General features: G+C 28.5%; 1 protein-coding gene and 1 long non-coding RNA gene across 7 annotated transcripts in view; one reads left to right on the forward strand and one right to left on the reverse strand.

Moving 5' to 3' along the window:
- The window catches only part of LOC107448435 (salivary peroxidase/catechol oxidase), a 36,682-nt gene extending 33,502 nt beyond the window's left edge, over positions 1-3,180 (reverse strand). The window contains exon 1 of one of the 5 annotated variants that reach the window (XM_043050596.3): positions 2,992-3,180. The gene's annotated coding sequence lies outside the window, so the exon portion shown is untranslated. Of the gene's footprint in view, positions 1-2,958 lie in introns of all 5 variants that reach the window. The other 4 variants (XM_043050581.3, XM_043050578.3, XM_043050592.3 and 1 more) reach the window with 4 other exon arrangements.
- Positions 1-18,226, forward strand: part of LOC122270999 (uncharacterized) — a 35,866-nt gene that overhangs the window by 7,199 nt on the left and 10,441 nt on the right. The gene's annotated exons all lie outside the window — the stretch shown is intronic.

Here is an 18,226-nt window from a genome sequence, read left to right on the forward strand (position 1 = left end):
AGATGCAGCGTGTCTTCGTACGAAAAAATTGAAAAATAATTGCCTGGATAGGGGTGGGTCACCAACCCATTCATAATGTAGCAATTTTCGCTTTATTCATTTAACCTAATTTTGAGTTTACGACTATCAATTTAGAAAATGTAACAAACAATTTAGAAAATGGGATTAATAATTAAATCAATAAAGTTATGCGTATTTTGCTAACTGTATACTTATAACACTGTCTACCGTTACCATATACATAGCTGCATTTTTTTCTGCTTATCCATAAGTTTTTTGACGCTTTTGCAAAATTTATGCTTTAATATTTCGTCCTTGATTAAATCAATCCGATTTAAAAGAATTTTGCCCACCATTATGTAAGAATAATTAAAACACATCTATAAAAGATTGATAGTTATTTGATGTTATTTTTAGATGCTGATAAAATATTAAAAATATCTGTTTACAACTCTGAATATAATTAATGTAACGTCACTACCAGTAGAAAGAAAAGTTCCTTAAAGAATGAAAATGTTGGCAGCTGTTTCATACTATGCATGTCTTGACATTATAACATGTTTTATACAATCTATCGTACAATTATAAAATGTTAATTACATAGTGGAAAAATAAAAACAAGTGCCATTGACCCAATGAATGTTTTGGCCGAAGTATTGTGCCATTGGCTCTAAACTTACACGATAATTTATTTATAGAAAAAACTCTTCTCGCAACGAAGTCTAATGCCGTCTGCGCTATCGAAACAAGAAATAGTGCATTTTAAAGAGGGGAGTTTTTTTCTTCCCAGAACTACCTTTTTTGTCTTATCTTAACTATAGACCCAACACCCATACATGAAATAGTTAAATTTCGCAACCATAATCACCGCCACTGCTGCTGACAAATGAGGAAGGGAATTCTTTCCATAGACAGAATATTGATCGTTACCAATTTGCAAAATTTAACCATCCCTTTTATTGCGTTGTAGATTTTAGCAAACATCTAAGCTCTAATTTATGTTCGAATTATGTATGTGAACATTTTCCCATTTATATAATATAATTCTGTGCTTTACTTTAGACTTCAAATTTAAGACGTTCATGAATGAACAGTTTTTAAATTTCCAAATAAAAATACTTATAAATGTTAAAAATGTACCATATATAACAAAGAAAAAAAACTTTTTTTAACCACAAATTTTGATTTTTCTCGCATAAGACAGAGTTGAATAACAATATTAGAAAAAGAAATTTATTTCAATAATTTTATTGTATAAAATAATATAAATACTATTATAATTTAATTTGTTAACTAGTACATATTTTTGCAATATTTATTTATTATCAATTTTTCTTATTTTATTGCTTATAAAATCAGCTAACTTGATTTAATAACGCAAAATAAAGTAGTAAATTAAAATAGTTTGTTCCATTGATTAACAAGAAATCTTAAATATTTTTTAAGGAAAAAGAAATAAACTATTCCCTATTCTTGAAAAAAAAAACTATTTAAACATTATTTTGAAGAAAATAAAAACTATTTAAACATTATTTTGAAGAAAAGAAAATAATTTTTTTTCAATTATTTTATCAATTTGTTTCATATTAACTTATACTAAATTTTAATATTTTTGTATTCATTATATATGTTTTTCTTAAAAAATGAGTAAATGACTTTTCCATTTTTTTTAAATGATAGAAAATACTTAATGCTATCCAATATGACTTTTGAAAGAAATGTTTTTTCAATAATTTTGTTTTGTTAGCTTTTACTAATACTTTAATCCTTTTTTCAATTCATCATGCATGTTTTTCTTAAAAAATGATTAAAAAACTGTTCACTATTTTTAAAAAAGGGAAAGAAAAGAATTAAGGCTATTTAAATAAATCTTTTAAGAAAAAGCAGATATTTTTTAATTTTTTTTTACCAAAATTGAATATTTTACTTGATGCTAATATATTGATAAACTGAATACTATAACTAATGCTAAATAATAACTGAATGCATACATATAACTATATATATTCTATATATAACTATATATATATTCTATATATAACTATATATATATATTCTATATATAACAATATATTTATTCTATATATAACTATATATATATTCTACATGTATCTATATATATACTATATATATAACTGAAAACTATATATAAACTGAAAAATATAATTTTCAAATTTTGTGTTAGATACAAGGTTTTTTTTTTTGTTTGCGTGTGTTAGTGTCAATTAACAAATTAATTTAAGCTCAAAAATTCGAAGAATATTTCTATCACACAAATATGGCAATTTCAAAATGATTCAAAAAATAATTCTAACAGAAATAATATAATAACATTTAAAAATGATACAAAATGTTCAGTGCATTGTGTTTCAAAAAATTGTTAATAGTAAATAATAAAAAGTTTTTTAAAAGAAAAAAAAACCTATTAATCATACAATATATATTTATCACAACTATTTTTGAAAATTTCTAAAATATTAATTCATAAATAATCAGCCATTTAAATAATTACTAAGATATATTTTCTTTAAAAAAATATTTAATTAAAAATATTAAAATTAATTTACGATCAAATTTTATTTAAAAATAAAATATAAGAAATATCAAACTGCAGTAAGTTGAAAATCTGTTTTTAAATTTTTTTTTAATTTTTAGATAAAATTATCTTAAAATAAAAATTCGATTTAAATTATTTCGATTTTCCATTTATTTCCTTTTTTAAATAGAAATAAAAATTGAAATCCGATTTAATATTAAGCGTTTCTTAAACATAAATTGAACTACTTTTAAAATAAAATTTTGCATTCAGTTCCTTACCTAAAACTTCAATTATATTCTTAATATTTTAGAATTTTTAAATGCTTTAAGCAATTCAAATATATTTAGAATAAATAAATATTGAATATTTAGTTATAATATGTTTATAAAATATTTTAAATAATTACGAATTGATAATACCTTATATGAAATAGTTACTGTAAGATATAGTACCTGTGAAGTGTACCTGATATCAGTGAAGGCTTATACTTTAACGAAGTATAGAAATATAATTTGTAAAATGAAAACTTAGATGAATAAAACTCATGTATCCCTTTTTTTTTCTTGTGAAGCCCCTCGTTTATTTGTCTGCATGCTCTGTTAGCCAATCAGAATTCAGAATTTCAAGGCGTTCTGTGATGCAACCGCCTCTTCTTTGAAGACCTGTTGTCTTTATACACTTGTTCCAAAAAAAAGAGATTTACATTACAGTTTTTGGATTCTTTTTTAATTCTGTTCCGGCTGTTTACTAGATAGCAATTATTATAATTTCTAGATTAAAATTTTTCAATTACAATTGTTGGTTTTTCTAAGATTATATAACATCACGAAAGTAATATTTTACAATAACTCAACTAAAACATAATAAATCATATAACATTTTTATGATTTATAATGATTTATTTATATATATATATATATATATATATATATATATATATATATATATATATATATATATATATATATATATATATATATATATATATATATATATATATATATATATATATATATATATATATATATATCATAATCATTATATAGAATTTCCTAGTCTTTTTTTTTCTAGTGATCGCAAATGTAATGTATATTTGACGATTTTGATAAATATGTTTAAGGTTCATTTATTGAATTATTGAATATTTTACAAATTATTTTCAAAGTGAGTATATTTTAAACGCATTTTTGTTCAGAATTGTGAAAAGTAGTAAAATTACTTATAATTAAGGAATATAATTCGTATAATGAACTTATTCTAGAAATCACCTTATCCAAAGTTGAAAGGTGTGACATTTACACTAACTAAATTGGCTATTAGTTAAAATATTTTAAAGCCTTGGTTTAAATTTTAACGGATTTCAATGTTGGCTACTAACATATACATTAATACATAACTGCTAGTTGCCCTGTATTTTTTTTAAAAAAAAACTAATTTCTACGCGTGTGACATGAAAAGACATGCCTTTTCATCTTTCAGTGCAAAAACTCCAAATTCTGTGAATTATAACAACTGTAAGAACTGCGTTTTATTTATGTTAGTCAATAATTTTAAATAAATATTCTCTGGAAAAAAAAAACAAGAAAAAAAAACAAGAAAAAAACAATTACTTTCTCAATTCTTACTTCTGTAGGAAATATTCAATATTTAAATTGCGGGTGTGACTTATATGAACAATGAAATAAGAACACAACACAAATATTTACAAATCAGATATTTTTTATTAATATAATCATTAATATAATTAATAATTAAATATAATCATTAATATAATCATTAATTCATTAATGAAATCAAAAGGTAATAATATCAATAGGTTTTAATATCAAAAGGTAATAATATTGTAATAAAAGGAAAAAGGTAATAAAAGATATAAATATAATGATGTGTAACACAGTAACGATATCAAAAGATAAGACTATAAAAAGGTAATAATATTTATTTTATTTGCCTCTCACTCTGCATTTGTTGCTGTAATTGTTTTTCCTTGTTGGCCGCTGTTGTTACCCCCCTCCCCCTTCTTTCTCTTCCTTGCTTTTGTATCTCCCTCTCTCTTTTGTAGATAATCTGCATATTTAATCTTTCGAGATTTTCCTTTAATCTTTAGAGAATTTCGTGGTTATTTTGTGCTATTTCTTCTTCTGAAAAAGAAATTAACGTATAAATTGAATAAATATAGCACATAATACATATACCAAATACAATATACCAAAAATACATATTTAACAAATTGTCAATTATTTTTATTGAAATTATTTAACCTTAAAAAAATTATTGTTAAATTTCGTTTAATTTCGAATTCAGTATCTAACTTCATAAAAATGTAAACAAAAATTTTAACGATTTTTTTTTGTTCCCTCTTTTTATTTAATTCAGGCAAAAATAGCTCCTAATATAATATTTAGAAAAAAATAAGGAAAAAAAATGCTATAATATCAAAATCATACGTGCTTATTTAAAAACAATTGCTAATTTTTAAAAAATTTAAACAGAATATTTGCCTTTTATTTTCTTAATCATGCATCATATACAAAATTATTTTCTTGAAGGAACAAACCAAAACCTGACCACAGGATTTTTTTATTTTTTATTTTTAAATAATGCATCATGGGGCAATTTATATTTTTCGGCTCGCGTTAACTACAGTTCAAACATAGAACGTTACCAATGGTAGTCAGATGGCAGAGGTTTATTTATAGCATAAGTCAACAAAATGAATTAAAACTGAAGATTTAAAGGGTAACTATAGAAATTTAAACTATATTGAATGCGGTTAAAGCATTTTAGGATTCGACGACACAGACAACTTATATGAAATTATTTACTTCTTTAAGTATAAAAAATTTACTTTTTTTAAAATTATTAACGCATCAAAATTAATAAATTCCATGATTCTGTATCTCAATTTTTATTCAGAAGAACTTGTGAAAGATATTTATCCGAATCGATACCGAAATAAATTGCCGCAATTACAAAATTTGCGTTATACGAATAAATAAACACTTGAATGCAAACTTGGTACAAAAAATATTATGAAAAGTACAAATGTTTATGTTCATTCCGTGGTATGCAGAAGTGCCCGAATGCCCAGAAAAATTATTTACAGCTGGGAAAAAAAATTCACTAAAGAGGCAAACTAATTTTATTGGAAAAAAAAGAGAAAAACAATGGGAAGATATGCATTTGTAAAAATCTAAATCCATATTTTAAACTCCTTTTAATGAAAATATAACTATGGTATAATTTAAATTATTCTATGATAAAATGCTTATTATTTCTAATTAAATATTCTTTTATTTCTTTAAATGTAAGGAATACAGGGCTTCCACGGGTCTGGGAAAACCTAGAATTGTGGGAAAATTTTATTTTGACTCCAAAAAGCAGGGAATTGTCAGAAAAAATCTCAATTTCTTACAAAAAAATCTGAAAAATTCCTACATCATACCTGGAACACAACCAGTCAGTAATTGAGTCAGCAATCAGTAATTGAGATACATGCTAAATAATTTTAACATCTATTATAATTATTTAAAAAAATTCCACTTTTTAGTGAAAATTTTCCATGTATCCATTCTTATTCTATTATATGTTTTCACTCACAAAATTTAATATTTGACTTAACAAATAAAAATAATCAAAGTTTTCTGATTAAATATTGCAAGGTATAGATAAAATATGGTATAGATTTTCATTGAAATTTACTTGTTATACCTGGAAGAGTCAGGGAATTTTTTTCTGAAATTGAGTGGAAACCCTGGAATAATTAAAATGTAATAATCTGAAACTTAATTTCTAAGTTGGTTTTAAAATCACATTTTATTCTTCACAAAATGTTTGTTTGAATCAGATATTTATCTGCTAAAAAATTCAAATATAGATTGAAAGTGCCCATAGTCGTCTGCCCCTTTTTGGCTGGATAGGATGCTTGATAGAAAAGAATACGGGCTCTTTCCCGAATCCGAAAACTTAAAATCCGAGTCCTCCCAAGCGTTCGAAGTTAATATATACGTATTTTCATGCCTGAAGCAGCTCAGTCTAAGATATAATATAGCCGGAGATCGAAACTCTCCAAAATATAAAGCTGAATCTAACAAAGACAAAGGATAAATTAGCCGTTTGATTGAAAAATCAACGTTAGAGACAAAAAATTCAAAATTGAGATTTTTATATATTTGGCATCGTTGTATGGTACGTTACGTTCATAGCATTAGCAATCATAGTTGTCTAGCCACTTTTCTCAGAATCAATCGTGAAGCACATACGTTGTTTTTGGAATTGCAGAGCAGAAATACGATACAGCTTATACCGTGTTGCGGTGGCTCAGGGAATAGAGCTCTCTGTAACAAAGTTCGAATCTCAGCGATGGCTGGTTGATACGTACTCCGCACTCGGCTCGCACAGACCACAGTTCTAACGTAAGTCATCCTCAGTAGTAGACGGATCATGAGTTAGAGTCTCCTTGCCGTCTAGCTAACCGTGGGGGTTTTCGTGTTTTTTCTCTCCATGTAATGAATATGCCCATCAAAAACTCCTCCATGAAGACAAATTTCTCCCAATACCTGAACCATCAGTTCTCTTGTCTTCTGGATTAGGTTCAAAATTACAATGTTACGGAATTAAACATTGGAAGTCGTAAACTCAAAACTGGGTCGGCTGTTCAACGACGGTTATAAAATAAAATAAAATTATAAAACTGCCTACTTTTTATGCTAATAATTTTTTAATACTTATGAGCGGAACATAATACTTTAAACATGTTTATAATTAAAAAATAATAAGAAAGCAAATGAAATCTCTATCATGAGACCTATAGGCCAATGACTTTCTACAGATAATTTCAATTAGTCCGAGTCGAGTTAAGGCCAGGGCCTGATTATCACCTAGGCTCAACAGGCATGGGCCAAGGGCCCACAATTTCTGAGGGGCCTCGAAAAGTAGTAAAAAGTCTAATGGAAAGTGGACTAGCTTTCTGTTGGTTTAAGTATTAAATAAAAAGCAGTTTTACAACAAACAGTATTAAATAAAAATGAGTAACTTTTAGCAAAAATCACTGATTTAGATTGTTTTTGGCTAACAAACTATTTTTATTTTGATATAACATTGTTTTGCTGTTTTATATTTTGCTCTAGTTTATAGATACATAAACTTTATCTTAGAAAAATAATCTTCCATTGTCTGCTTTCAAAATTTCTTAGAATGTTTCTCCTGAATCATGCTATTCAATAAATTCTTTTACATTATTTGGACTACTCTTCAGCAATCTAATATCAAAATATCTTGTTAGGGGCCCAGAAAATTTGGTGGTCCTTAGGCCTGAATTTGTCTTGGTCGGTCCCTGGTTAAGGCTCGGAATTTCGGGTTCGGACAGTGACCGCCTCATCTCGAAGGCCTGGGGACATTGCCCCTCTCATCGACTACCCTTTGCCCCATGTCACTGTATCCATTTCATCGCGTTTCAACATATGCCCCATTAGTTAAGACACAATACCTTATCTCCCTTCATGTCTTGTGAATCATTTATGAAGTTCCAGTTCCGGTGATTTTTTTAGGTGGCTGATATCAGTAATTGTTTACGATAATAAATCTGTAATTGTTACGATAATTGTTTAATAAATTAGTTTTTAATAAGGACTTAAAATGCCATCATTTTTTTTTTTTCAATAACCCAAATTTGATCCGGTAGTGCAGTCACTAGAAAACAGAGAAAATGAATTGCTGGTGAACCCGATTACATTAAAATATAATTTCCTTACATAGTTTGAAGCGAGTTGATTTTTTTTTTCATTATTAAATTATGAAAAAATGTACTACAAGAAAAAAATCCTAAATAATGCTAAAAATTAAATGTTAGCAACATTTTATATAATAATTAAAAAGTTAATTATGTTTAGTTAATGGAATTATTTAAAAAAAATTTTTTTATCGTATTTATGAGTTTACTTTTTTCTAACTTTATTCTACCATTCTATTAACTTTATTCTATTCTTATTCTATTATTTTCTTTATTCTATTAACTTTTTATTCTACATGAAAATCGCATTTCTACCCTGATAAAAGCTCGAATTTCAGGAGGTTATTATTAATTTATTTCTTTAAAAACCTTTATATAACTGAGTATAAATTTGTATTCCTAGAAATGACATGAATTAAGATAAGTAATAAATTTTGTTACATGCTGATATTTGAGTACAAATCTTTGTTAGATTTCGATTATAATCTAGTTATCCAACTTGACAGCAACTTCACGTTTAAACACTGGTATTACTTCTTTTTTTGACCTTGAAACATTGTAATTTTTCTAGCTCTGAAGGCCAACTACTAAAAGTTTACTTTTTCTTTTCTTTAAACACTAAAAGCCGACTGCCATACTCACGTTGAATCTAAAACTGCTATAACCTTCACGTTTAAGAGACGTGGTCAGAACATTCCTCTTATATAAGAGTTATAAATCATACAGAACAAGTTTTTTACTATTTGAATTGACTGACTTGAATCTATAAGGCATATTTTGAAATTAAGAATTCAATTTCGTTTTTATGATGTAGGGACGGACCGGGTCCTACACCTTTGCCAGGTTTGGGTACGCAGTAAAAGTTAAAATCTCTTACACGGCCGGTTCCGGATAACCGGTACGAATTTTAATTATTTCCTTGTCCGGTCCAGGTACCCGGTAAAAATTGGATTTATTATCCGGCCGTTTAGCATATATGCTATTATAAAAATCGTGTAATTTTCAATCGAAAAAGTATTTAGTATATTATCTAAGTATCTAATACAAGTATCTAGTAGTAATAGCATCTAATAGTAACAATATCTCATCTAATTTATATCTAAGTAAATTTATTACACGCGTGTATAAATAAAAGCATAAGTACTTATTTTTACATTTTTGTCCACGTTTTAATCTAAAATAAGTTTATTTTATTTTATATTTTATAACCACCGTTGAACAGCCGACCCAATTGTGAGTTTATGACTACTAATATTCAACTTCGTAGCCTTTTGATTTGGAACCCAATCCAGAAGACAAGGGAACTCTTGGATCAAATATTGTGAGAAATTTTGCCTTCCTGCAGGATCTTTTGATGCAACTAACCCGCTTTTGGTTTGCTTGAAGAAAAACCCCGAAAACCTCCCACGGTTAGCCTAACGGCAAGAGGACTCTGACCCATGATGCGTCTACCTCAGAGGATATTTTACGTCAGCACCGTGGTCGGTGCGAGCCCGGTGGGAAATTTGCATCGACTAGTCATTGCTGGGATTCGAACCCGGTTCACCTCAGAGGAAGGCGAAAGCTCCATCCCCTAATAAATTTCTTTAGCAAAAAAAATAGTGCATGGAGTCCCTCAGCTCGGAAGAAGTTAAACTTCGTAACTTGCGACGTTAATTGTAGAAGAATCAGCAGTCGTAGAATGATCACTAGTTCTATTCAACGACTCTTTTTCCTGCTCCGCTGGCTTCCGTGCTCTGTAATAACGGTAATATTGTGCATTTTTCCCTCGTGGAACTCTTGAATCAGTGGAAGTGCTTGTGGCTGCCTCATCGTCTCGCCATGGAAAATGTATTTGTATTAGTAATGTTTGTGAATGCGTCATAATGTAATTTCAAAGGAGAAAACCTAACAATCAATTGATATTCACAAGAGACGTACCTTGACATAACCTTAAATCCGTCGCATTGTCCGTGGGATTATTTTCACTCATTTTTTACAATTGTTATCCACTAAATTTGAAAATAAAAAATACTACCCTATTAAATTATATGCGTATCAAAACAAACTAAAAAAATATTTATAGAAAAACAATACTTTTATGACTTTTATTATTTTTATGCTAGTGAGAACCAAAACAATATGGAAATGAATGAGGGAAAACTGGATCCTACCACATGATTTCCCGGCCAATAAAAATGTAGCGTTAAACGTTTAACGCAACCTTGTTGGAAGTCGCATAAGAAGTATAACTTCAAAAATTGTATTTTAGAAATTTCGTTTCCTTAACATTTCTGCTCTGATGTAGTATGATAGACTTAAGACTTTCTTATTCATTGATTAACCCATTAACGCCTGGATTTTTTATATGCCGTAACGCAAAAATATCTCCAATGAGAAAAGTGGTTAGTTGTTTTAGTTAAATGAATATTTTCTGTTAACTACTACTTGATTTTTAAAAAGAATTAAAAAACATTTGCTCGATATGATATTCAATCCTTCCCTTTTTCTTATAAACAAACGATTTTGTGTAAAATTAAAAAATATTCTGACGACAATCTTATAGTTTTTAAAAATATTTAACAACGTGGCACTGACTATATTTTTTATAATTACTTTTTATTCAAAATGCAAGTTTATATGAAATATGCTTTTCGAAATTGAGAATCTGATTTTGCTTTTAAAGCAGAACTTATCAAATCATATCGCGTATGTTCCTTAAATTTTTAAAAATCGTAAATAGTATTTTATTATTTTTTAAGATTTTATCTTTTTTGTTGTAAGTTTTTTCAGAGAGAATTATTTAAAATATTGATAATAATTAGAATAATTATTAAATAAGGAATGAATGACGTAACGGGAAAATATGAACTGTATCGTTTGAAAAGTCAGTTGTCAAATAATTGTTACCTTTTAAAAAAAAAAAAAAAAAAAAATTTAAGGAATGTGGAGCGCTTCCTACTCCACTCAATGTTCAATATAATAAATATTAAAAAATTAAGTAAATAAATTATAAGTATTATAAATTAAAAACAAATTAGCACACATGATTAATTCAAGAGGGGAAAAAAGTAAATTACTACTTAAAACATATATTTTCAGAAATGGATAAGAAAAGATGTCCATTAAAAAGAAATTATTAGTATTACAAAAGTTTTGTTTGGCAAAAAGCTGGAGAAACACTTATTGCTTGCTCTATGAAGTGAGAAAAACATTAATGCTTACAAAATTATTATTATTTCAGAAAAAAAAAAGTTCTCAGGAAACTGAATCGAATCTGTTTAAGTCCTGGATTTAATAACTGTAATTTAATATCTGACTGGGTCTCGATGCACGTAACCCAAAATTTTCTTATTTGCTTTTTTAAGTGGATCACCTTCATTTCAACATTTTTGATCGAATATTTCTTACATACGTAGTACGGTTATGTGGCACCGCTTGTACTTGGAGACTGAATATCAAAGTAAAAAGAATGAAACGAGGAGTGAATAATATTTTGTTATGTAACAACCATGACCTTGATATTGATCATTCTTCTTCACTGACAGAAACTTGGTCGAGAGGGCGTAGAAAATTGCGAACACTTAATGGTTCTTCATTTTTAGCTTGAATCGAATAAGCAGAAAACTATCTCCTTATCGATTCAGATCTGATAATTATAATTAAGCTCATAAATAATATGTAATATTTCATAATTGCTACAATTAACAGAATGTTGACTGCATTGCAGTATCTCCATTACTATTATTTAAAAAGAAAAAAAATTTGCTGTCGTTATCATCGCTGGTTCAGATATTTTTGTCGAGCGCGCTTTTCACTTTAACTAAAAAACTATTAGATTATTAAAGATGAAATTTTTTAGATAGGTAAAGAACAGGGATAAAGAGAATAGAAGGGCTGGTTCACTCCTTTGAAGAAGCTCTCGCCGCGCCAATCCTCCGATTTTACTAGCTCTAACTAATATTGGAGCATTTCTTTTTGCGAGATATTCTAAGACATTTGTTATTTTCTATAATGAGTTTCCTCAGTTTTTGTAGTGAATTTACAAGAATTTAAAACTATTATCGAAATGCCAGTTTGCGCCATTGCAACTTGAAAAAATTCTGATAGAAAAACAAAAGGAAAAACTATAATTTTCCGCGTGTTAACAAAAGTAAATGAACAACTATGTAAAGAATGGATTCCGAAATGACACAGTTAATATAAAACAGCAATACGTTTATTCTGTCGTTATGAACTTTTATAAAAATTCATTATCTAAATAGAAACCGCCTAGTTACTTCAAAAAGAAAGGCAGGTGAAAAAAAAATTCAAAAATGGATAAAGTCAAAGAAAATTAAAATGTAAATAAAAAGTATAAATAAAATATTTTGTATATAGTTGGAATTCTCCTAATTTCATAACATATTTTTTAGTGTAGTTATTCTAAATATTTATGATTTTAAAAAAAAATTATATTCTCTTAAATTTAAATATCTATAAGCAATTGTAAAATTTCTAATGTCATTATGAACCTAAATTATTATTTTGTTTCAGTAATTAGCGTTTAAGGTTGATGTTTCCTAATGATTAAGTATGAACAAATTGCTATTAACGGCATATTTTAAAATCAGGGATTCTAAATTTAACTCAACTTATTGTTATAAAAGAATATGTAGATAAAAAAAAGTGTCGATATATGCTTGCATTTTTCTTAATAATTAAAGTTAAAACTGAACTTTTTAAAATAAAGTATTTATGGTGTCATTTTCGCCAACTAGTAAAACATTTTTATAAGTTTAAAATGGTATTTTTTTTTAATATAATGGCCCAGAAAGTTTTTTGGAACTATGTTTATGAACGAAAATAATGTGTTAATTACGTAAAGTTTGAGAGCTAATAACCAGAAAAAGTCTAACTTATTTTTACAAAGTGAAAGATGCAAAGTTATCATATATCTTTGCTTGCGATCTCCGAGATCTGTGGACACAGTGACGTCATGAGGAGGGAAATCGTAGCTTCAGCTCTAAGAGCGGAGTGAACTAGCCCTTCTATTCTCTTTAGCCCTAGCTTAAGGGACATTCTGATATCAAAATAAAAGTGATGCAGTTATTAGATTTTCAATTATTATATGTCAAAGTGGAAGAATTTTTTTCTTGCTTAGTTTAGCGAAAATTTAGCAAAAGCATATATATATATATATATATAATTTTTTTTTCTTTGTAGCTACTGACACCGTTTTACTTTGATGCATTTTATTTTGCTTAAATTTCAATTTAGTTTTGGCGCAATTAAATAGTTTATATTAAAAGTTTTTCTGATATTTCAATGGAAAGGAAAAAATAATTGCAGTAAAATTATGAATTTTTTTTTTCTTTTACGTATTTTCAGGACTAACGATAAAAATAAAAAAATCTTTGGACCTTTTATAAAATTTTGAATTATTTTCGGAGTTACTGAATCTTAAATGTGTTGTTGTGTTTTCATGTAACCATGAAAATGAAATTTTTTTTAAAAATTCACTTCAATTTAGAGGGCGGAAATAATGCAAAATATGTTTTCATAAAAACTTTTTATGGTACAATATTATTTTGGGGGAGTCAATGTTGATATTTACATATATTAATACAGAGCCGTGGTGGCTCAGGGGATAGAGCGTTCGCCTTCCAATGAGATGAGTCGGGTTCGAATCCCAGCGACAGCTGGTCGATACAAATTCTGCTCCCAGCTCGCACCGACGTAAAACATTCTGTGTGGTAGACGGATCATGGGTTAGACTTCCTTTGCCGCCAGGCTAACCGTGGGAGGTTTGCGCTAATGCGGGTTAGTTTCATCAAAACAAAGTCCTCCACGAAGGCAAATTTCTCCCAATATTTGATCCAGGTATTCCGTTGTCTTCTGAATTGCGTTCTAAATTACAAGGCTACAGCGTTAAACATTAGTAGTCGTAAACCCAAAAAATTGGGTCAGCTGATCAACGACGGTTATGCAATAAAATAAATTAATACGGCTGGTTTGTAAAATTATCTTCTACATTCTCTGTTCGCGGTTATAATTTTTCCTTTCTTCACTGAAACAGTGCCGCGTTTGAGGCACTTCGATTTGAAACGATTTTTCCACGTCTATCAATTTAGTAGTTATTATTCATATACCATACAGGGTGGCCGCAAACTTATATTTTTGGGGGGGAAGAAAGTGCAATTTTGACGAATGAAATTCCCAATTTTAATCGAATTATAAATGAGCGTCTGCAATTATTCTGATCTCCAAGGAAAAACGTTATAAACAAATCTTAAAAAATATTATATTTAAATATATTTTTTATAGATAACATAGCTGCTAACTTCTCCTATTTCACCCTGGGAGGTTTTATATTTTTACTGGTAACAAGATTTATACTTAGATTGAATAAATCTGATTTGAAAGGTTTTCGCTCATCATTATACCTAATTAATTTAAACGTAATATAAACTATCGAATAATCATAAATATGGTCATACGTGCTGATAAAATTTGACAAATTTCTTACTGTTGTTTTTGCAATTTTTATTTCACTGCAACTTGAAAACAAAAACTTCTTAAATAAGTGCAAGTGTTACGAGTTACGAAATAAGTATAATTTGTCTAATATAATGTCAACAAACAACCATATTTTAAAAAATCTAATTTATAGTAAAATCAAGTTTACTAACAGCTAGGGAAATAGATTTGCTATAACTATAATGAAAAAGGGCGTACTGTTTGTAGAATAAAATATATATAAGGATGTTATTCATTTGCTTCAATAAAAAATTATATTATTTTGTTGCTTATATTTTCAAAACAAGTCAATTTTTTCCACTAATATATAGCTGCTTTAACGATTATGCACTTATTTATTCTAGCCAATAAATAAAATAATTTATGAACAAATTGAGAAATAAATATAAATATTAATTAATTAGCAACTAAAATAAAGATATAACTTTTCACTATCCCACGAGCGGATTAACAAATAATTTGGTGATCGGCAAATCTCGTCGAATACTGAACATGAATAGCATATTCTGAGAATCGAGCTCTCCCTCCCCAATTAAAATAATCCCATTTTTTTGTAACGAAAGGAGAACATTTAACATTCGACGTGTCCAAACGATGTAAAAAAGAACGTATTTTTTGTTAAACTTTCAGGATTCTATAAAAAAAATACCAAAATTTTTCAAATTTAATTGCTTTGAATTCAAAATTTTAGAAAGAGGTCAACGTTTTTTTTAATTTTTCATTATTATTATTTTCAATCATAAGAGTACAAAACTAAAAATTACAATTTTACAGCCACTATTTTTTCTAAACATCCGAAACCGTCAATATAAACTATTTTTTAGTTAATTCAAAAGTGATGACTGATGAGTAACCCATTTACGTTTCCGCGAGAAGAAAAATCTTTAAAGTAAAAAAGCCGCCATCAATCACATTCTAAAATCGGATTTGTTGTAATGTGCAAAATCTCATATTATTCCATTGAATAGTTTTTGAGTTATGACAGTGAGAAGCATGTTTGGCGAATATTTTCTGATATAGAAGTGATTTTGCGCCAGTAACTTCCTTTTAATATGAGAGATAGTCAAAAATTATTTTCATAAGTTAAACATTCAACTTAGTATCGCTTACGCAAACGTTTAATCTTAGAAATTTTTATGTATTTAAAAATTTAAATAAATTTCTGCTGTATGTAATTAATTTGATATTTTTCATGCTTCGTGCAACATTAACCAAACTATATTTGTACTTTTTCTTATCCATAAAAGAAGAACGTGCGCGAGGAAACTTTTGAATTTAAGATAAACTCTCCTTCTGATGTAACTGACTCGTTCGTGTTCAAAAACAGGAGCTCCATTACAATTGTTTGAAAAATGAACTTTCCAATGGCAAGAAGGGATTTAGATTTGGAAAGGAAAATAGGAGAATTGTGAAATAGATGCCTAATATGATACTTGTGGATTATTTTTTTCATCGCTATTCCCGGCGTCTCTGATGCCAGAAATTTTTTATTTCCAAACTTATTTATCAGTGGTTCTGATTATACATTTGATTTCTATTCAAGACCTCTTTTTATCATTAGAAAACGTATTTGGGATATGCTTTCCTGAATTCTCTGACAAGAAGTACAATTTAATTCGATATAAACTTCGTTTAAAAAAATTCTTCTAAATTTCTAGGAGAAAATTAATCAGTCACACAGGAGGCAGAAAGAGGACTCGAAGCATTGTTTCCATTTGTGTCAACTTATTTTAGCGAATCAGACTTCATAATTACGCTACAAATGAAAGCAACTTAAAAAGTAGATAGAAAAAATATAGAAAGCAACTCTAATGTGTGCCAATGCAAGCACAACTTCGTTTATCCAAGAATAAAACTTATTTAGTGCTGGAGGAAAATTTAAAAGAATAAATAAATGAAATTGAAACAATACTCCTTTTGAGTTCAATTTCCATATTTTGTGTCTAAATGTATATGCAATTATAATTTTATTCTGAATCTTTGACTATTAACACTACATTTTCACTATTAAAGATGACCTATTCTGCTTTATGGGAGGGAATACGGAGCAATAACAAAGTCGCATGAAACTCAAAGCATTGACCTTTGAACAGAAACTATTAAGAAAAATATTTAGTGCAGTTGATGAGAATAATAGCAGATCTTTGCTTAACTTAGAAATTTACCAAAAGTACAAAACCGATATTGTTAAAATAATAAAATGCATAAGGCTATGATAGCTCTGATCTGATAATACAAATCCAGTAAACCGATACTGTTAAAATAATAAAATGCAATAGGCTATGATGAAACCTGTTATAAATTTATGAAAATGGAACAGAGAAGGTTACTGCCAAGCACCGACTACATAATGAATGTACTGTTTTCCAGGCTGAACTTTTGTGTATAAACCTGGTTGTTAAGTGGATACAAAATTCTTTTAGTGAAAACCAAATTTTTAAATATCTCATTTGTACAGATTCTCTTTCTTCACTTTTTCTTTTGCGTGACACGACTTCTACTGAGAAGCTTGTGGTGGAAATTCTCTCGATTTTGAACGCTCTTGAAAACGTAACTATTCATTTTTCTTACGTTCGTGGCCATAGCGGTATTTTGGGCAATGAAAGAGCAGACCAATTGGCTAAGGAAGCTACGTGTGGTGAAATAGACTTAAGGGTGTCTGTTCCAGCTTCTCACTGGAAGCGCATCGCTAGAGATAAAATCATTGCGGACTGGAATGCAGAATTTCTTGCTTCGCCTCGGTCGCTCTGGACGAAAAGGTTCTTTCCATCCATTTTTCACCGTTTGCAATGTAAATTCTTTGCAACTGATTTTAAATTGACCCAAATTTTAAGAGATATTTATTTCGTTTCCATCTGCAGACCAGTGGAATTTGTGCTTGCGGTTATGCTGAACATATTCTTTTTCACTGTAGTCTCTATGCGAGTGCCCGAATGAATTTAAAGACTGATTTGAGACGTCTTTCAATTTGTTGGCCACCTGTCTTATTAGAACTGGTCAAAAGTATTGAAAGTCTTGCGGCCTTGCGGAATTTTGTTTTTAATGTAAATTTGTAAATTTTTCTCCTTTTGTTTTCTACTTACAACTGTAAGCCTCATGCTATACTTTGTGGTGCATGAGGAGTTTTAAGTCGTTTAAATAAAAAAAAAATAGGCTATGATGGCTCAGACATCTATTTTGATCTGATAATACAAATCCAGTAAAAAAAGCTCACTTTTATTAATCCCATGAGAAATAGAAAACAAGGAAGAAAACCAATTAGGGGACTAGAATCGGTGGAGAAAGAATTTCATATAGTAAATAAGGGAAACTGAAAAAGCCTAGCCAAGGATAGGACCAGACCTCAAAGACAAGTTGGGGCGGCTTTTGCCTGCAGTGCCTTGAAAGAAGAGACCTAAATTATTTTCGTTTTAAGACAAGTGAAATGGTAACTGTGGGGAAACTATCTTTAAAGAACT

This window comes from Parasteatoda tepidariorum, chromosome 6, assembly GCF_982258835.1.
Source record: "Parasteatoda tepidariorum strain Cologne lab strain chromosome 6, Ptep-v5.0, whole genome shotgun sequence".
Lineage (NCBI taxonomy): Eukaryota > Metazoa > Arthropoda > Arachnida > Araneae > Theridiidae > Parasteatoda > Parasteatoda tepidariorum.